The sequence below is a fragment of the Myotis lucifugus genome, unplaced genomic scaffold (genome assembly GCF_000147115.1).
Source record: "Myotis lucifugus unplaced genomic scaffold, Myoluc2.0 scaffold_355, whole genome shotgun sequence".
NCBI lineage: Eukaryota > Metazoa > Chordata > Mammalia > Chiroptera > Vespertilionidae > Myotis > Myotis lucifugus.
In genome coordinates this window covers 623,717-629,746 of record NW_005871403.1, presented here as the reverse complement: position 1 = coordinate 629,746, position 6,030 = coordinate 623,717, and the positions used below count along the sequence as shown (strand labels likewise).

Sequence of the window (6,030 nt, the reverse complement as noted above, 5' to 3'; positions counted from 1 at the left end):
GCATGAATTCATGCACAGTGGGTCCTTGGCCTGGCCTGTGGGATTGGCTGAAACCTGCTCTCCGACATCCCCCGAGGGGTCCTGGATTGCAGGAGGTGCAGGCCAGGCCATGGGACCCCACTGGTGCACAATCAAGGCCAGGGAGGGATGCGGGAGGTTGGCCAGCTGGGGAGGGACTGCAGGAGGGCTCCAGGGCGTGTCCAGCCTGTCTCGCTCATTCCTGATCTACTGGACCGCAGCAGCAGCTAACCTACTGGTTGGAGCATCTGCCCCCTGGTGGTCAGTGCACATCATAGCGACTGGTCGACTGTCTGCCCCCTGCTGGTCAGTGCACATCATAGCGAGTGGTTGAGTGGCCTTAGCATATTATGCTTTGATTGGTTGAACGGCTGACTGGTCAACCAGACACTTAGCATATTAGGCTTTTATTAGATAGGATAAGTATTATATAAATTAAGATAAGGATTTGACTATTTCCAGAATAAAAGCTTACTTAAGTTGATCAAGAAGCTTGTATTTTGTTTTATTTTTGCTCTTTGAGGAAATGGTTATCATTTTATATTTATATTAGAATTAAATTTAGTTGCAAGTGAAAAAAAACCCCAAATAATAATGGCTTAAACAAGACCCAAGTTTATTTCTCATGTAAGGGTGTTGGTGGATGGTCCAGGCTCGGTGGCTTGTGGGCTCAGGCTCCTGGTGATTTCTGGGTCCGCTGTGTGAGACCCTGACCTCATGGTCCCAAACCTGGCATTTGCATTTCAGGCAGCAGGATGATGGAAAGGGTGAGCACTGCCCAAAAATGCTTCATCCAAGTGGCCAGAACCTGGTCACCCAGACACATGCAGCTGCAAAAGAGGCTGGAGAATGTCCAACAAAAAGTCACGGTGCTGAGGAAGAAAAAGAAAAGAAATACTGGGGTAGAACCAACCTCTGCTTAGACATATGTAATAATCTGGGGGAAGTACTGCAAAATATCCTGAATATATGAGGCACACAAACAGGGAAAAACTAAAACAAATAAAACAAGAAAAAACGAAATGCCAAAGAGGTGGTGAGACAAAAAGAAAAAAACAAAAAACAAGACAAAGATATTGAACATCACTGTAGTCAGAGAAATGGAAATCAAAAGAAACCATTTTTCACCCATTAAAAGGAATAAGAACTTGCACTGCTGGTGCTGTGAATGATCACAATCTTTTTGGAAAGCAATTCAAAGTAGCTATTGAGATTGAAACTCTGTTCTTTTTTTTTTTTTATTGTTGCCAGTATTACAGATGTCCCCCCTTTGCCCACCTCCAACCAGCCCCCCTCCCCCACCCCACGCCTTTACCACATTATCTGTGTCCATGCATTATGCATATATGCATACAGTATATGTTTGTGTGTGTGTGTGTGTGTTTGTTTTGTTTTTAGCATTTCAAGTGGAAGTACTTTTATTTCAAGGCACCATAATATGATGGTCTCTCTAAGAACACTTCTGCCTCCTTGTGTGAAAATCCAAAAAAAACAAACCCCAGAAAGTCCTGCTGGGTGATCACAGCCACCCATCAACTTGGTTAACATGATTATGTTCAACAGGGCATGGGTGAAGGGGGACCTGACACCACCATTACAATCGGCAGCCTTGGAGCAGATCCCCCTGCCGAGGCCCCGAAAGGACAGCGAGATAAACTGAACACTTGTAATTAGAGAGAGCCAGTGGGACCCTCAAAACCAAACATCCGTGTAAACGTGTCAGCATGGCGTCTCCCCCTTCCTCCTCCTCCTCCTCCTCCTCCTCCTCCTCCTCCTCCCCCCCCCCTCGTTCCCCCTCCTTGCTGGTTCCCCTGGAGTGTGGATGTCAGCTTGTGTTGCAAAGGGGCTGCCAGTTTGTTGGATGTCTTTTTGAGACACGCTGCCCGGGTGGGCACTGTTCACGTGCAGGGACAGGTCCTCCGGGGTGTGTGTGTCCCGGCGCAGCTTGTAGGCACACTGCTCTGCACCCCTGGACTCTGTCCAGCCTTGCCGGGGGGAGGGCTTGGTTGCAGACGTCACACTTGCAGGGGCGAATGCCTGTGCGCTGCGGGCGTCCCTCTGCAGGTCAAAGGTGTCCTTGCAGCCCTTCCGCAGAAGGTGCACCGGTGCCCCATCACCTGGTCGTGGCACTTGGGGTGTCGGTTGAGCATATGCTGGAGGCAGAAGCCCGTGCCACACAGGTCACAGCTGTGAACTGCCCCGTCGCTGCCTGTGCCTGGCGACCGAGCACTGTTCGCAGCCAGGTGTCCACCGGGGTTCTCGGCGTCTCCAAGCTCCAAGGTTTCTCGCTCGGGGTGGGGTGCGCAGGGACTAGGTGCTCTGGTGCCTCCAGGCTGCCCCGCACCGCTGCGGCAGTCCTGGGGTGGGGGTCGCAGAACAGAGCAGACAGCCCAGGCCCACTGGGATGTGGGTATCTGCACTTTCCTCGTCTGTCCAGGAGCTCACCCCAGCTGCGGACCGAGATCCCCGGGCTCCTCCGCTTTACCAGGAAGACTTTGGGCATGATTGGGGCCCCTCCGGGCCCCCTCCTCCCGGCTGCTCCCTGCTAGGGCTGGGTCCCCGTTCTGGCTGCCAGAGCCCACCTTCCCGCCTAGCCGGCCCTCTCCCTCCGCTCCTTCCACCCCCTGCTGCAGCGCACCCCGGCCTGTCCAGTATATGTTCTCTGGTTAATTTCTTCCTGCTCCCCCAATGACTCTCCCTCTGCCATCTGTCAGTCTGTTCCATGTATCCGTGCCTCTGGACCTTTTTTGTTCATCAGTTTATTTTGTTATCAGATTCCACATGTAAGTGAGATCATGTGATATTTGTCTTTCTCTGACTGACTTATTTCCCTTTGCATAATGCTCTCCAGGCCCCTCCATGCTGTCTCAGAGGGTAAGAGATCCTTTTTTACTGCTGCGTAGTATTCCATGGTATAAATGTACCACAGCTTTTTTATCCACTCCTCTACTGATGGGTACTTAGGCTATTTCCAGATCTTAGCTATTGTAAATATGAACATGGGGGTGCATATATTTGTTCTGAATGGTGTTTTGGGATTCTTAGGATATATTCATAGAAGTGGAATCTCTGGGTCAAATGGCAGATCCATTTTTAATTTTATGAGGAAACTCTACTGTTTTCCACAGTGGCTGCCCCAGTCTTCCTTCCCACCAGCAGCGTATTAGGGTTCCCTTTTCTCCGTATCCTCGCCAGCACTTGTTTGTTGATTTATTGATAGTAGCCATTCTGGCTGTGAAGTGTGAAGTGATGCCTCGTTATAGTTTTAATTTGCATCTCTCTAATGACTAGTGATGTTGAGCATTTTTTCATATGTCTCTTGGCCTTCTGTATGTCTTCTTTGGAGAAGTGTCTATTCAGGTTCTTTGTCCATTTTTTAATTGTATTGTCTTCCTGCTGTTGAGTTATATAAGTTCTTTATAAATTTTGGAAATTAACCCTTTATCAGATGTATCATTGGTGAATATGTTCTCTCATATAGTGGGTTTCCTTTTCATTTTGTTGATGGTTTCTTTTGCTGTGCAGAAGCTTTTTAGTTTGATGTAGTCCCATTTATTTATTTTTTCCTTTGTTTGCCTTGCCCTAGGAGATGTGGTGGCAAAAATACTGCTACGTGAGATGTCTGAGATTTTTTTTTTCCCAGTTGGGAAAACAAAGTATCTTATTTTTATTTTTATTTTTTATTTTATTTTATTTTTATTTATTTTTCCATTGATTTTTTTTTTATTGCTTAAAGTATTACAAAGGGTATTACATATGTGTCCTTTTTTTCCCCCCGCCCTTGACAATCCCCTGGCCTCCCCTACCCCCCAGTGTCTTATGTCTATTGGTTATGCTTATATGCATGCATACAAGTCCTTCGGTTGATCTCTTACCCACCTCCCTCCTGCCCCCCAACCCTCCCCGGCCTTCCCGCTGCAGTTTGACAATCTGTTTGAGGCAGCTCTGCCTCTGTATCTATTATTGTTCATAAGTTTATAATGGTCTTTATTATCCATGAATGAGTGAGATCATGTGGTATTTTTCCTTCATTGACTGGCTTATGTCACTTAGCATAATGCTCTCCAGTTCCATCCATGCCGTTGCAAATGGTAAGAGTTCCTTCTTTTTTACAGCAGCATAGTATTCCATCGTGTAGATGTACCACAGTTTTCTAATCCATTCATCTACTGATGGGCACTTAGGCTGTTTCCAGATCTTAGCTATGGTGAATTGTGCTGCTGTGAACATAGGGGTGCATATATCCTTTCTGATTGGTGTTTCTGATTTCTTGGGATATATTCCTAGAAGTGGGATCACAGGGTCAAATGGGAGTTCCATTTCCAGCTTTTTGAGGAAACTCCATACTGTCTTCCATAGTGGCTGCACCAGTCTGCATTCCCACCAGCAGTGCACGAGTGTTCCTTTTTCTCCACATCCTCTCCAGCACTTGTCGTTTGTTGATTTGTTGATGATAGCCAGTCTGACAGGTGTGAGATGGTACCTCATTGTTGTTTTGATTTGCATCTCTCGGATGATTAGTGACTTTGAGCATGTTTTCATATGTCTCTTGGCTTTCTGAATGTCCTCTTTTGAAAGGTGTCTATTTAGATCCTTTGCCCATTTTTTGATTAGATTGTTTAGCTTCTTTTTGTTAAGTTGTATGAGTTCCCTATAAATTTTGGAGATTAGGCCCTTATCCGATATGACGTTGGCAAATATGTTTTCCCACGCGGTGGGTTTTCTTGTTGTTTTGTTGATGGTTTCTTTTGCTGTGCAGAAGCTTTTTATTTTGATGTAATCCCATTTGTTCATTTTCTCTTTAGTGTCAAGTGCCCTAGGAGCTGTATCAGTGAAGAAATTGCTTCGGCATATGTCTGAGATTTTGTTGCCTTTGGATTCTTCTAGAATTTTTATGGTTTCCCTTCTTACATTTAAGTCCTTTATCCATTTTGAGTTTATTTTTGTGTATGCTGTAAGTTGGTGGTCTAGTTTCATTTTCTTGCATATATCTGTCCAATTTTCCCAACACCATTTATTGAAGAGACTATCTTGGCTCCATTGTATGTTCTTGCCTTCTTTTTCAAATATTAATTGAGCATATTGGTTCGGGCCGATTTCTGGGCTCTCTATTCTATTCCATTGATCTATATGTCTGTTCTTGTGCCAGTACCAGGCAGTTTTGAGAACAGTGGCTTTGTAACACAGCTTGATATCTGGCATTGAGATCCCACCTACTTTGTTCTTTCTCAGGATTGCTGCAGCTATTCGGGGTCTTTTTTTATTCCAGATGAATTTTTGGAGAGTTCGTTCTAGATCTGTGAAGTATGCCGTTGGTATTTTAATGGGAAGTGCATTGAATTTATAGATTGCTTTGGGTAGTATGGACATTTTAATGATGTTGATTCTACCAATCCATGAACACGGTATGTTCTTCCATCTGTTTATGTCTTCCTCTATCTCTTTTTTCATTTTATTTTTAATTAAATCTTTATTGTTCAGATTATTACAGTTGTTCCTCTTTTCCCCCCCATAGCTCCCCTCCACCCGGTTCCCCCCCCTCCGCCCTCACCCCCCCTCCCACTGTCCTCATCCATAGGTGCACAATTTTTGTCCAGTCTCTTCCCGCATCCCCCACACCCCTTTCCCCCCCAAGAATAGTCAGTCCACTCCCTTTCTATGCCCCTGATTCTATTATAATCACCAGTTTATTCTGTTCATCAGATTATTTATTCACTTGATTTTTAGATTCACTTGTTGATAGATGTGTATTTGTTGTTCATAATTTGTATCTTTACCTTCTTCTTCTTCTTCTTCCTCTTCTTAAAGGATACCTTTCAGCATTTCATATAATACTGGTTTGGTGGTGATGAACTCCTTTAGCTTTTCCTTATCTGTGAAGCTCTTTATCTGACCTTCAATTCTGAATGATAGCCTTGCTGGATAAAGTAATCTTGGTTGTAGGTTCTTGGCATTCATCACTTTGAATATTTCTTGCCACTCCCTTCTGGCCTGCAAAGTTTCTGTTGAGAA

The 6,030-nt window shown here is 45.0% G+C and overlaps 1 pseudogene; it reads right to left on the bottom strand.

Annotated features, from left to right (window-relative positions):
• The window catches only part of LOC111828411, a 24,450-nt pseudogene extending 21,929 nt beyond the window's left edge, over nucleotides 1-2,521 (bottom strand).
• Nucleotides 2,522-6,030: the final 3,509 nt, after the last annotated feature.